The sequence below is a fragment of the Carcharodon carcharias genome, chromosome 22 (assembly GCF_017639515.1).
Source record: "Carcharodon carcharias isolate sCarCar2 chromosome 22, sCarCar2.pri, whole genome shotgun sequence".
NCBI classification, from domain to species: domain Eukaryota; kingdom Metazoa; phylum Chordata; class Chondrichthyes; order Lamniformes; family Lamnidae; genus Carcharodon; species Carcharodon carcharias.
This window is the reverse complement of record NC_054488.1, coordinates 9,315,133-9,330,700: the sequence shown is the minus strand read 5'-3', so window position 1 is coordinate 9,330,700 and position 15,568 is coordinate 9,315,133. Positions and strand designations below refer to the sequence as shown.

Below are 15,568 nucleotides of genomic sequence, written 5' to 3'. Positions count from 1 at the left end.
TTTCCAAAATCCATTAACAAAAATCAACTTGTTGGAAAACTCCCCTGACCCTATCCAGTCCCATTTTTCCATCTATCATCTCCATCCTTCTCGACTTTCATTGGTTTCATGCCACACCCGGTTTTGTAATCTGATGCCCACCTCTTGAACTTGCATAGGCTGCAGGCCCAGGGAGCGGCTTGGCAGGAGAATATAAGATCCATTAAGGCAACAGCTCCGGAAAGACTGCAGCTAACCATGAAAGGGAAACTTGAGAGGTGGCAGAAGAATGGACTAACTGTTTACAGTGGTGCACTGGAGACATGCGGGCAACACCACTGCCTTTAATGTGAAGATTCAGAGGATGAGATGTGTCAAAAGTGCACAATCCCAATTGGGTTGAATTAAACCTCTCAGTAAAAGCAAAGGCACCAATTGAATGGAGGAAGGTCTATGACCTCCATATTGACCCTATTGGGTCAATGCAGTCACCCAGTTCCATAATATCCAATTATAATTAAGAAGTGTGCTCCAGACCTTTTTTGGCACAGATCTAATTTCTGTTCACAAAGGCGGTGGAGTTGATATGAAAAGCCTTCATGACAACATGGGTTCCAAATGTGACTTTTCACAGTTGTCGTTGAAAGCTGCGCAATCAAATTGTCTGTTTTCCATAGGAAAAGTAATGAAGGTGTTATCTGAGAGAGCATAGCAACAACTTTTCTGATTCGGCTGTAATCCCTTCTCTCCCTGCTCCTGCACTGTTACCTTTGGAACCCCAAGGATTGGTCCATGGTCCCCTTCAATTTCTCATCTACATGTTGCCCCTTGGTGACACCATACAACATCAGGTCCCACACGTTTACTGATGACACTCAGTTCTCACTCACCGCCTCACTCAACCCCCACCGCTGTCTTTAAGTTGTCACGCTGCTTGTTCATCCATCACCCTGCACTCATTGACCTACGCTCTTGGTTAAGCAATGCCTCGATTTTAAAATTCTCATCCTGATTTTCAAATTCCTCAATTGGCCTCAACCCCCGGGTCTTTGTAAGCCCTACACCCCGAGGTCTCTGCATTTCTCCAATTCTAATCTCTCGTGTATGACCGATTTTAATAGATCCGCAGTTGGTAGCTGTGCTTTCAGCTTCTTGGGCCCTAAGCTCTGGAAATCTTCCCCAGGCAACCCTGCCTCCCTCTTTAAGGCGCTCCTTAAAACGCCTTAATGTTAAAGGTGCTACATAAGTGTATGTTGTTGCTGTACATAGGAGTGCACTGCAAATATGCTTGATGGATCCTCTAGTTTGGCTTGGAAGGGTGTCACAGCATGTGGCATCCTTCATTTCACAGGAAGACCGGTCTCCTGCTGCAGGAGTTCAATCCTGTGAAGGAGGGGAACTGGAGACAGGCCTCCTGATATCAGCCAGGTGTAGTGATGTGTGTGACCAATACACCTCAGAGGTCACTTTACCATACAAACACCTCAATTATGCAATTTGTTCAGAAGCCTCAAAGGAATTCTCATTATCAGATCTTTGAAAGTTGTAAGGTCAAAAATAACAAAAAACGAGAATAATGAAGCAAATAATTGGTGGGTAAGGCCAGGCAAAACCAACTGTTGTTTGGAAGGACATTAATTTCTGGAAATACTCAGCATCCTTGGAGAGAGAAAAACAGAGTTACTCATCAGGTCGGTGACCTCTCACAGCTGGGAAAAGTTAGAAATGTAAGAATAGTTTTTAAGCCAAATGAAAGGGGAGATGGTGGAAAAGGAACAAAGAGGTCTATTTTAGGTTGGAAAACAGGAGAGATTAAATGGCAACCTCTGCAGATCCTGCCTGACCTGCTGAGTATTTCCAGAATTTTCTGCCTTTATTTCAGATTCCCAGCATCAGCAGTATTTTACTTTTGTATTAATTCATGGAATGAAACTGAATCACATGGAATATTTAGAAAATACTTTCAAGAAACCAGCTTTCTGCTGTTAAGAAGCCTCCGTGCGCATCGGCCCTTCCTGGGACACTCTGGACCCAGTCTTTAAGCCAGCTTTGTACTGTGTGTACCTCTGTGCTGTGAGATCATCTGGGCCTGCCTGTATGCATGGTTAGTTTAGCCCTATGTCTGTTGGTCACTCTATCCACAATCTCTTGCCATCTCTATAGTCTCTCATCCTCCTCCAGCATCTTCATCTCCTTCAGACTCTCTGGCCATGTTCCTGTCGCCATCCTGCATTAACTCTGAACCACATCGTCTAAATTTAATTCACAAAAAATATGTCTCAGTAAGCTGCAAATGTGAAATACTACTGCGCAAAACTGAAGAATTATACCCATAACTGCAAGAAACTTCACTTGCAGGTTCTTTCCTAAAAGAAAAATGAAAAGATTGCAATCATGTTGCAAAACATAGTATTTCCTGGTATCAGTCAAGAACTTACTATTTAAGTCATCATCTTTTGCCACTGCTTAGCCCTGTTACTTCTGATTTTCATCGTTCCGTACTTGTAAAAAAATATGTCCTTAGGTGTCAGTATCAAGGAAATAGCACATCAAGCATTTAGACATGGTGTTAAACTGCTTGATCTTTTATTCTCAAGATTAGCAACCTGATTGAACATAAGAAATAGGAACAGGGGTAGACCATTCAGCCCCTCGAGCCTGCTCCGCCATTCAATAAGTTCATGGCTGATTTTCTTGTGTTTCAAATTCCACATTCGCATCTAACCTCGAAAACCTTTGAATATTTTTAAGGCAGATGTAGATGGATTCCTGTTAGACATGGGAATCAATAACCCTGCCTCCACCACCTTCTGAGGCAGAGTTCCAAAGTCGCACAACCCTTTGAGAGAAAATTTTTTTCCCTCATCTCTGTCCTAAAACGGCGACCCCTCATTTTAAAACAGTGCCCCCTAGTTCTGGACTCACCTACAAGAGGAAATATCCTTTCGATGTCTATCTTGTCAAGGCTGTTCAGGATCTTGTCTACTTCAATCAAATCACCCCTCACTCTTCTAAACACCACAAGCCCAGTCTGTCCAACCTTTCCTCATAAGACAACCCATTCATTCCAGGTATCAACCTAGTAAACCTCTTTTGAACCACCTCCAATGCATTTACATCCTTCCGTAAATAAGGGGACCAAAACTGCACACAATATTTGAAGTGTGTTCTCACCAATGCCCTGTATAACTGAAGCATAACATCCTTACTTTTATGTTCAATCCCTCTTGTAATAAAGGATAGCATTGAAGTTTCTCAACATCATACTATTTGCAACAGGCTCCTTGTTATTCACTGTTATAAATACATTTAAATTCTGAGGTTACATTCTCCAGCAGTATCAAGGGATTCATAATTGGCAGTGAAGGGAGGAGAATGGAAATTATTCAGTGTTTTGGTCCTGGTTCTATATGTTAACTATTTATATTAGTGAAGAAAGTTAGGAACCAAGCTCTATTGAAACAATTTTACTCGGACAATCTAACCATTCTACTCTCAGCTCATCCAAGTAATGGACTTCATACATTAGCTTAACCTATTCAGTTGTAGGTCGGACCTTTTCAGAAGTATTGATTGTGCTTGTGAGCCAATGAGCCGGTTGACAATTCTGAGAGAGCGAGCCATAGCCCTGTCAGGCTAAACATCCAAAGAGCTGCTAAGTATTCCCTCAACAAGTATCCTTCACTGGTAGGTCTACATTCTTCATCTAGTGCTTTTTCATCTTCCTTGGTCCCGATTGCAATGGACCAGCTAATGCTGAAAAAATGCTTCTGGTGGGTCCCACTCACAGCCCAGGTGGCACCGATGCCAGGCGTAGGTATTGCTGGGGCTAAAGTCAGGATGTCTGATGGGATTCCTGGTTTGTCCAGCAAGCTCAGGTTCAGTGTTATACTGCTGCTGAGACACAGGGCCACAGTCTTGGGATATTTTGCTGCTTCTTCCTCAAAACTTGCTGGCAAATCTCTGAAGGAGCAGAAATGTCAGTGGTTCCATTTCAACATCTTCCTCTGCCAAGCCTGTTTCAGAATTTAGCCCCAGCGTTCTGTTACATTTCTTACTCCTTCTCCAGTTCTCCACCCAAGGGCAGGTCCAACCCCCAGGGGCCGTGATCTCCACCGCGGTAGGGCAAGGAATCAGGTCCCAAATCCACCCCAGCCAGAACGGGGACCGAACCCCATGCTGTTGGCACCAATCTGATACACACCGGCTGTCCAAGTAGTCCAAGCTGCTGTGGCAACATGCACTTTGACATGCATGTTGTAATCCAGAGCTATAAAAAGTGTTGTAGAGGCTCCAGCTTTCTTTCCAACACATGGCTGACCAGGAATCTCTCCCGCTCTTACCACCTGCCATTGGTGTGTGTTGGAGGAATTTGCAAGTTGATAATCAACCTGTTTGACCGCATTACAACTCCACTGTCCTTGGCCATCAAGTTCTGGAGTGGGACTTGAAACCAGAACATCTGGTTCAGAGACAGGGATGCTACCCACTGCGCCACAAGACCTCCTTACATTTCTTACAATGAAGTCATTTACTGTCCCTCATTAGTTGCCCAGTGAAGATGCTTTTGGGGCTTCTTCATGAACCTCTCCAGTCCTTGTGTCTGTTGGAAAATGGGGGAACATTTTGATACTCACACAGGCCTTATACCCATATTCGTGACCCGAGGAATGACACCTTTTTCAAAACTTGATTGGAGGGACTGAAATAGGGAATTGCATGAGGGATCGACGGGGATTTAGGTGGTGATGGTCAAGGACATTGGAGAGGAGTGGGAGATTGGAGCTGGAGTAGTTCGCAAGAAGGAAGTGGTCAAGGTAGGATGGGGATGGGGTTCCTGAACGGGTGGCTAATATGGCAGGTGCATTATATTTCCAACCGATTTTATTTTAAAACTGATAGTTCCTCAAGGTGGCCATTCCAGCCATTAAAATGCAGTAACCAAAAACATTTCAGTCAGCAGGTGAAAGTTTTTGATAGTGTTGCGATCCCCTGTAGAGGGAGCTTGCTTTTTAAAAAGAGATAAATTTCCCAGTAACCGACAAAGGACAAGATTTCATGTTTTAAGACTTTTACTGCAACAAACAAACTCAAATCAACATAGACTAAACATTACTTAACAAGCAAATTATACACCAAACTAAAAAAGTATTTTTGCATTAACTAACTAACGCAATCATGATGAGTCTTCTAACCCCTTTTGCTGTGTGCTGCACTTCTGAGATTTGCAGCAATATAGGAAGAGTTTCAGTAATTCCTAGCTCTCCAGGAGGCTCAATTGTCTCCGCCATGCTAAGTCAAACCTTACAGTATCTTTCAAAAATTGTTCTGCTCAGCCCAAGTTTTCAAGATTCAAGTTTCACCATTAAGGCCCATCTTGGTGACTCCCTGTTTCTTAAATCTTCAAAAGTCCCATCTGTTCTGTTCCCTTTCTTTTCTTTGAACAAAAAGTAAACTCTCACCAACATCCTACTTTTACACAGAGTATCTTCTTTGTCTCTCTGCTTCTCAAAAGCAACTCTCCCTTTTCTGTGAGATTCTGTATAAAGGTGTCAAAACTGTCACCACATTTTAATGGGTTCCTGTTCGAACTTCTCTCCCCATGGCAACCAGATTACGTGGGCATGTTTGCAGATTGAGGTGTTCACAGAATTTTCTATTTTACCTTAAGTTAAAAGGGGACATTTTAAAATATAACCATTTTGTAAAGTCCTGAATTCACAGCAATAGGCACACGATCCTGTCACTGGGATAATGGAGCCAGACTTAACAGTGTATCTTTAGGGAACTGGCATGTGATTGCCATGCCAGTAATAGATGCAGTCTGACCACACAGTGAGCAAGAGAGAGACTTCATTTTTTGTTAGGCAACAGGTGCAAAGGAAAACTGCTGCCAGATTGCATTGTTTGCGGGTGGCTGAGTCAGTAGAGACTGGGGATCAAACCTGGGACCTTGAAGTTTGTTTGGCCTAGCCACTGACTCACTACATCCTTGGAGGAGCTTCAATTATACACTCAACATGCATTACAATTGATTTTCTACCAAAGCAAAATGCCCTATGGCAGTAATCGGATCATAAAGTACTGGAGCATTAACCAGAAAAAGCTGACTCCGCATGAGGCAGTTAAAACTGTTCATCAGTTTAATAAGAACTGTAGTTCCTCTTGCTTAACATTGTGGGTGGTGTTAGAGAAGGATGTTCATGAGTAATACTGCACGTCCTGAAAATGATATGAAAAAAGTGCATTTTTTATATTTTAACTCAGGACAAAAATGTTCAACGCTATCCTGGTTCTCTTTGCTGTCTTTGGTTGGAAGATAGATTCCTAGTTTACACTTTAAATCCATCACTCAGCAACTTACTCAAATTTGCTACTGAACAGTGCAGGAACACAGAACGAAGGGTCTTCCAACAACAAGAGTTTCTACCTTCCTTTGAGATTTGATCTTGCGCCAGTTTATATTTTTAATAAAAACATCAGTTTATTAGTGATTTACATTGTCACATGGGTGGTCACAGCAAGGGGGATGCTTTGCAGCAAAATAGTTATAAAAATTATACTTTATAAGGACACTTCTGACAATGGTCAAAGGCCAAAATCACTCCTTTCTTTAGTGGGTTCCTATCTTCTCTCTCTTGTGATCCAATGTATACCTGTGGTTCTCTCTCCTTCTGATCCATTGTGTTTCTGGGGTCCTGTTCTGTTTGACCACATTGTCCTGGGGCGTGTGGGTGTTTATGAGAATGAGTGAGCGAGTTACATGTGCATCTTTATATGAATGTGCCTGCATGTGTGCAAGACTGAAACTGGCAGTGTTTGACACTGGGAAAGGAAGGTAGAAATTCTGAGAGTTGGAGAGATCCAGTATGTCTAATGAATGTTGACAGCAATTCTTTAATTTCTTATGTTTCAAATTTTTATCTTGTTTATGAATCTTATTTTGAAGACATAACTATTGTTCTTGGTAGCAGGTGCCACATGATTTTAATCATTGACTGAAAGTTGATCATCAAAATTCCATTAAGGGCTGCTTCTTTAACTCCAAGCACCATCATTAAATGTAAGGGTGGCGCAGGGAATCATAAAAATGACACACATCATGAGGCCATTTGGCAACTGGTGTCAGCGCTGATGCTAGCTTTCTTGAAGGCATACATTGAATCAGCATTCACCACACAGGCTGCCAACCTTTCCCACGGCCTCAACATTATCTTCGAAAAGCCCAACATCCAGCCAGTTCTCCCCTCACATCACTTCCCTATAAATTTTTGCATTTAAACTTTGCCATAGTGAGAGAGAAGGTACACTTTCTCAAAGAGTACCTCGTTCACCGGCAGCTCTCCTTCTGATTATTCATCTTCGATTCCTTCACTCATCCTCAAGATCCCTTTGGGCAAGAGGGATTCCCGGAGGAATATCCCTCCTTGCAGCATACGATGTTTGAATGCATCATCAGAAAGATGAAAAATAGAAAAAAAAAGCAATAGAAAATGTCGAAAAATAATTGTACCAAAGGGCAACCAAAATTCAAAACTCATAACTTTACCATCACTTGCAAAACCAGTCTTCATGGCCTGGAAGTCAGTTTCAAATCTGCCTGTTCTTTCCAGGTGTGATTTATACAGGTACATCGCAAAAATGTTGCATTTCAGGCAAAACCACTTTCAAAGGGCTGACACAGGCACAACAGGCTGAATGGCCTCCTTCTGTGCTCTGAGATTCCACATTATTGCATTAAATGGAAATGGAATTTGATGACGGACAGAACCATTTGATACTGATATTGGATCTAACACTTGAAAACTGCTTCCTTACCCATCATGATAAACTCAAAAGAAAACACATGACCAAGCTTGTATAAACAATTTACATTCATGACACAGGAATTTACCAAGCAGGTTCATGATATATCACATGCACAGTGCCTCGCTTAAGGATCAATGCTGCTACATAGGATAGTGTGTGATAAATAGGTCAGAATATTTCTCTAGTGGCATACGTAGCACGGTAATCCATCTGATTGAAATGTTCAAATCTTGAAATAAAATAATATTTGGCTCCTTGAGAACGGAAATTCTCTCTCAATTCAAAAAAAAACACTATTCCCCTGTTAAAACTCTGATTAAAAGTCTGATAACTCCTCTGATTAAAAAATATCAACACAAAATTAGAGGCTTTAACATGGAATTTTTCTGAAGGGATAATTCGCTTATAATTTGAAATATTTTTTGTTAGGTAGCTTCACAGATAACTGTTGAAATTTAGGTCACAGAATGTTTGAATTGAATCTAGCCCCAGGCAGAAGTACAATTACCTAGTGTGAGCATGACACATGTGAACCTACAGCTCAGGAAGTTAACAGAATTTGGGAATTCCACTTTAGTTGAATTTTTAAAAAAGATTTCATTCTCTGGGGCTGCCAGCACTAACTCCAACCCGCACACCTCTCCCCACGAGGCCAGCACTAACTCCAACCCACACACCTCTCCCCACGAGGCCATCACTAACTCTAACCCTCACACCTCTCCCCATGAGGCCAGCACTAACTCCAACACGCACACCTCTCCCCACGAGGCCATCACTAACTCTAACCCTCACACCTCTCCCCACGAGGCCAGCACTAACTCCAACCTGCACACCTCTTGCCACGAGGCCATCACTAACTCCAACCCTCACACCTCTCCCCATGAGGCCAGCACTAACTCCAACACTCACACCTCTTCCCACGAGGCCAGCACTAACTCCAACCCTCTCACGTCTCCCCACGAGGCCATCACTAACTCCAACCCTCACACCTCTCCCCACGAGGCCAGCACTAACTCCAACCTGCACACCTCTCCCCACGAGGCCATCACTAACTCCAACCCTCACACCTCTCCCCACGAGGCCATCACTAACTCCAACCCTCACACCTCTCCACACGAGGCCATCACTAACTCCAACCCTCACACCTCTCACCACGAGGCCAGCGCTAACTCCAACCCTCACACCTCTCCCCAAGGGGCCAGCACTAACTCCAACCCTCACACCTCTCACCACAAGGCCATCACTAAGTCCAAACCACACACCACTTCACACGAGGACAGCAGTAACTCCAACCCTCACACCTCTCCCCACGAGGCCAGCACTAACTCCAACCCTCATACCTCTCCACACGAGGCCAGAACTAACTCCAACCCTGACACCTCTCCCCACGAAGCCATCACTAACTCCAAACCTCACACCTCTCCCCACGAGGCCATCACTAACTCCAACCCTCACACCTTTACCCACGAGGCCAGCACTAACTCCAACCCTCACACCTCTTCACATGAGGCCAGCACTAACTCCAACCCTTACACCTCTCCCCACGAGGCCAACAGTAACTCCAACCCTCACACCTATCCCCACAAGGCCATCACTAAATGCATCCCTCATACCTCTCCCCACGGGGCCAGCACTAACTCCAACCCTCACACCTCTCCCCACGAGTCCATCACTAACTCCAACCCGCACATCTCTCCCCAAGAGGCCAGCACTAACTCCGACCCTCACACCTCTCACCATGGGGCCAGCACTAACTCCAACCCTCACATCTCTCACCACAGGGCCATCACTAACTCCAACCCTCACACTTCTCCCCACGAGGCCAGCACTAACTCCAACCCTCACATCTCTCCCCACGAGGCCATCACTAATTCCAACCCTCACATCTCTCACCACGGGGCCAGCACTAACTCCAACCCTCACACCTCTCATCATGGGGCTAGCACTAACTCCAACCCTCATATTTCTCCCCACGAGGCCATCACTAACTCCAACCCTCACAACTCTCCCCTTGAGGCCATCACTAACTCCAACCCTCACAACTCTCCCCACGAGGCCAACAGTAACTCCAACCCTCACACCTCTCCGCTCGAGGCCATCACTAACTCCAACCCTCACACCTCTCCCCTCATGTCAGCACTAACTGCAACCATCACATCTCTCCCCACGAGGCCATCACTAACTCCAACCCTCACAACTCTCCCCATGGGGCCTACACTAACTCCAACCCTCACACCTCTCCCCACGAGGCCAGCACTAACTCCAACCCTCACACCTCTCCCCTCGAGGCCATCACTAACTCCAATCCTCACACCTCTCCCCACAAGGCCAACAGTAACTCCAAAACTCACACCTCTTCACACGAGGCCAGCAGTAACTCCAACCCTCACACCTCTCACCACGAGGCCATCACAAACTCCAACCCTCACACCTCTCGCCACGAGGCCAGCACTAACAACAACCCTTACACCTCTCACCACGAGGCCATCACTAACTCCAACCCTCACACCTCTCCCTACGAGGCCAGCATTAACTCCAACCCTCACACCTCTCCCCTCGAGGCCATCACTAACTCCAATCCTCACACCTCTCCCCACGAGGCCATCACTAACTTCAACCCTCACACCTCTCCCCACGAGGCCAGCACTAACTCCAACCCTCACACCTCTCCCCACGAGGACAACAGTAACTCCAACCCTCACACCTCTCCGCACGAGGCCAGCACTAACTCCAACCCTCACACTTCTCCCCACGAGGCCAGCACTAACTCCAACCCTCACACCTCTCCCTCGAGGCCAGCACTAACTACAACCCTCACACCTCTCCCCTCGAGACCATCACTAACTCCAACCCTCACACCTCCCCCCTCGTGCCAGCACTAACTCCAACCCTCACACCTCTCTCCACGAGGCCATCACTAACTCCAACCCTCACACCTCTCCCCACGAGGCCAGCACTAACTCCAACCCTCACACCTCTCCCCACAAGGCCAGCACTAAGTCCAACCCTCACACCTCTCCCCACGAGGCCAGCACTAACTTCAACCCTCACACCACTCCCCACGAGGCCATCACTAAGTCCAACCCTCACACCTCTCCCCTCGAGGCCATCACTAACTCCAACCCTCACAACTCTCCCCACGAGGCCAACAGTAACTCCAACCCTCACACCTCTCCCCTCGAGGCCAGCACTAACTCCAACCCGCACACCTGTCCCCACGAGGCCATCACTAACTCTAACCCTCACACCTCTCCCCACGAAGCCAGCACTAACTCCAACCCTCACACCTCTCCCCACGAGGCCAGCACTAACTCCAACCTGCACACCTCTCCCCACGAGGCCATCACTAACTCCAACCTGCACACCTCTCCACATGAGGCCATCACTAACTCCAACCCTCACACCTCTCACCACGAGGCCAGCACTAACTCCAACCCTCACACCTCTCCCCATGAGGCCAGCACTAAATCCAACCCTCACACCTCTCCCCACGAGGCCATCACTAACTCTAACCCTCACACTTCTCCACACGAGGCCATCACTAACTCCAACCCTCACAACTCTCACCACGAGGCCAGCACTAACTCCAACCCTCACACCTCTCCCCAAGGGGCCAGCACTAACTCCAACCCTCACACCTCTCACCACAAGGCCATCACTAAGTCCAAACCTCACACCACTTCACACGAGGACAGCACTAACTCCAACCCTCACACCTCTCACCACGAGGCCAGCACTAACTCCAACCCTCATACCTCTCCACACGAGGCCAGAACTAACTCCAACCCTGACACCTCTCCCCACGAAGCCATCACTAACTCCAAACCTCACACATCTCCCCACGAGGCCAGCACTAAGTCCAACCCTCACACCTCTCCCCACGAGGCCATCACTAACTCCAAACCTCACACCTCTCCCCACGAGGCCAGCACTAACTCCAACCCTCACACCTCTTCACATGAGGCCAGCACTAACTCCAACCCTTACACCTCTCCCCTCGAGGCCAACAGTAACTCCAACCCTCACACCTATCCCCACAAGGCCATCACTAAATGCATCCCTCATACCTCTCCCCACGGGGCCAGCACTAACTCTAACCCTCACACCTCTCCGCACGAGGCCAGCACTAACTCCAACCCTCACACCTCTCCCCACGAGGCCATCACTAACTCCAACCCGCACATCTCTCCCCAAGAGGCCAGCACTAACTCCGACCCTCACACCTCTCACCATGGGGCCAGCACCAACTCCAACCCTCACATCTCTCAGCACAGGGCCATCACTAACTCCAACCCTCACACCTCTCGCCACGAGGCCAGCACTAACTCCAACCCTCACATCTCTAAACACGAGGCCATCACTAATTCCAACCCTCACATCTCTCACCACGGGGCCATCACTAACTCCAACCCTCACACCTCTCATCATGGGGCTAGCACTAACTCCAACCCTCATATTTCTCCCCACGAGGCCATCACTAACTCCAACCCTCACAACTCTCCCCTTGAGGCCATCACTAACTCCAACCCTCACAACTCTCCCCACGAGGCCAACAGTAACTCCAACCCTCACACCTCTCCCCTCGAGGCCATCACTAACTCCAACCCTCACACCTCTCCCCTCGTGCCAGCACTAACTCCAACCCTCACACCTCTCCCCACGAGGCCATCACTAACTGCAACCCTCACACCTCTCCCCACGGGGCCAGCACAAACTCCAACCCCCACACCTCTCCCCACAAGGCCATCACTAAGTCCAACCCTCACACCTCTCCCCTCGAGGCCATCACTAACTCCAATCCTCACACCTCTCCCCACAAGGCCAACAGTAACTCCAAAACTCACACCTCTTCACACGAGGCCAGCAGTAACTCCAACCCTCACACCTCTCACCACGAGGCCATCACAAACTCCAACCCTCACACCTCTCCCCACGAGGCCAGCACTAACAACAACCCTTACACCTCTCACCACGAGGCCATCACTAACTCCAACCCTCACACCTCTCCCTACGAGGCCAGCATTAACTCCAAAACTCACACCTCTTCACACGAGGCCAGCAGTAACTCCAACCCTCAAACCTCTCACCACGAGGCCATCACTAACTCCAACCCTCACACCTCTGCCCACGAGGCCAGCACTAACTACAACCCTTACACCTCTCACCACGAGGCCATCACTAACTCCAACCCTCACACCTCTCCCCACGAGGCCAGCACTAACTCCAACCCTCACACCTCTCCCCACGAGGCCATCACTAAGTCCAACCCTCACACCACTCCCATCGAGGCCATCATTAACTCCAACCCTCACAACTCTCCCCTCGAGGCCATCACTAACTCCAAACCTCACACCTCTCCCCTCGTGCCAGCACTAACTCCAACCCTCACACCTCTCTCCACGAGGCCATCACTAACTCCAACCCTCACACCTCTCCCCACGGGGCCAGCACTAACTCCAACCCTCACACCTCTCCCCACAAGGCCAGCACTAAGTCCAACCCTCACACCTCTCCCCACGAGACCAGCACTAACTGCAACCCTCACACCACTCCCCACGAGGCCATTACTAAGTCCAAACCTCACACCTCTCCCCTCGAGGCCATCACTAACTCCAACCCTCACACCTCTCCCCTCGTCCCAGCACTAACTCCAACCCTCACACCTCTCCCCACAAGGCCATCACTAAGTCCAACCCTCACACCTCTCCCCTCGAGGCCATCACTAACTCCAACCCTCACATCTCTCCCCACGAGGCCATCGTTAAGTCCAACCCTCACACCTCTCCCCTCGAGGCCATCACTAACTCCAACCCTCACACCTCTCCCCACGAGGCCAACAGTAACTCCAAAACTCACACTCTCCGCACGAGGCCAGCACTAACTCCAACCCTCACACCTCTCACCACGAGGCCATCAAAAACTCCAACCCTCACACCTCTCCCCTCGTTCCAGCACTAACTCCAACCCTCACACCTCTCCCCTCGAGGCCATCACTAAGTCCAACCCACACACCTCTCCCCTCGAGGCCAGCACTAACACCAACCCACACACCTCTCCCCACGAGGCCATCACTAACTCCAACCCTCACCCCTCTCCCCACAAGGCCATCACTAAGTCCAACACTCACACTTCTCCCCTCGAGGCCATCACTAACTCCAATCCTCACACCTCTCCCCACGAGGCCAACAGTAACTGCAAAACTCACACCTCTTCACACGAGGCCAGCACTAAGTCCAACCCTCACACCTCTCCCCACGAGGCCAGCACTAACTTCAACCCTCACACCACTCGCCACGAGGCCATCACTAAGTCCAACCCTCACACCTCTCCCCTCGAGGCCATCACTAACTCCAACCCTCACACCTCTCCCCACAAGGCCAGCACTAACTCCAACCCTCACAACGCTCCCCACGAGGCCATCATTAAGTCCAACCCTCACACCTCTCCCCTCGAGGCCATCACTAACTCCAACCCTCACACCTCTCCCCACGAGGCCAACAGTAACTCCAAACCTCACACCTCTCCGCACGAGGCCAGCACTAACTCCAAACCTCACACCTCTCCCCACGAGGCCATCAAAAACTCCAACCCTCACACATCTCCCCTTGTCCCAGCACTAACTCCCACCCTTAGACCTCTCCCCTCGAGGCCAGCACTAACTCCAACCCACAGACCTCTCCCCTCAAGGCCAGGACTAACTCCAACCCTCACACCTCTCCCCACGAGGCCATCACTAACTCCAACCCTCACACCTCTCCCCACGAGGCCAGCACTAACTCCAGCCCTCACACCTCTCACCACGAGGCCATCACAAACTCCAACCCTCACACCTCTCCCCACGAGGCCAGCACTAACAACAACCCTTACACCTCTCACCACGAGGCCATCACTAACTCCAACCCTCACACCTCTCCCTACGAGGCCAGCATTAACTCCAAAACTCACACCTCTTCACACGAGGCCAGCAGTAACTCCAACCCTCAAACCTCTCACCACGAGGCCATCACTAACTCCAACCCTCACACCTCTGCCCACGAGGCCAGCACTAACTACAACCCTTACACCTCTCACCACGAGGCCATCACTAACTCCAACCCTCACACCTCTCCCCACGAGGCCAGCACTAACTCCAACCCTCACACCTCTCCCCACGAGGCCATCACTAAGTCCAACCCTCACACCACTCCCATCGAGGCCATCATTAACTCCAACCCTCACAACTCTCCCCTCGAGGCCATCACTAACTCCAAACCTCACACCTCTCCCCTCGTGCCAGCACTAACTCCAACCCTCACACCTCTCTCCACGAGGCCATCACTAACTCCAACCCTCACACCTCTCCCCACGGGGCCAGCACTAACTCCAACCCTCACACCTCTCCCCACAAGGCCAGCACTAAGTCCAACCCTCACACCTCTCCCCACGAGACCAGCACTAACTGCAACCCTCACACCACTCCCCACGAGGCCATTACTAAGTCCAAACCTCACACCTCTCCCCTCGAGGCCATCACTAACTCCAACCCTCACACCTCTCCCCTCGTCCCAGCACTAACTCCAACCCTCACACCTCTCCCCACAAGGCCATCACTAAGTCCAACCCTCACACCTCTCCCCTCGAGGCCATCACTAACTCCAACCCTCACATCTCTCCCCACGAGGCCATCGTTAAGTCCAACCCTCACACCTCTCCCCTCGAGGCCATCACTAACTCCAACCCTCACACCTCTCCCCACGAGGCCAACAGTAACTCCAAAACTCACACTCTCCGCACGAGGCCA

General features: G+C 48.9%; 1 protein-coding gene across 3 annotated transcripts in view; it reads right to left on the bottom strand.

Annotated features, from left to right (window-relative positions):
* b3gntl1 (UDP-GlcNAc:betaGal beta-1,3-N-acetylglucosaminyltransferase-like 1) overlaps positions 1 to 15,568 on the bottom strand; it is a 320,936-nt gene that overhangs the window by 171,288 nt on the left and 134,080 nt on the right. The gene's annotated exons all lie outside the window — the stretch shown is intronic.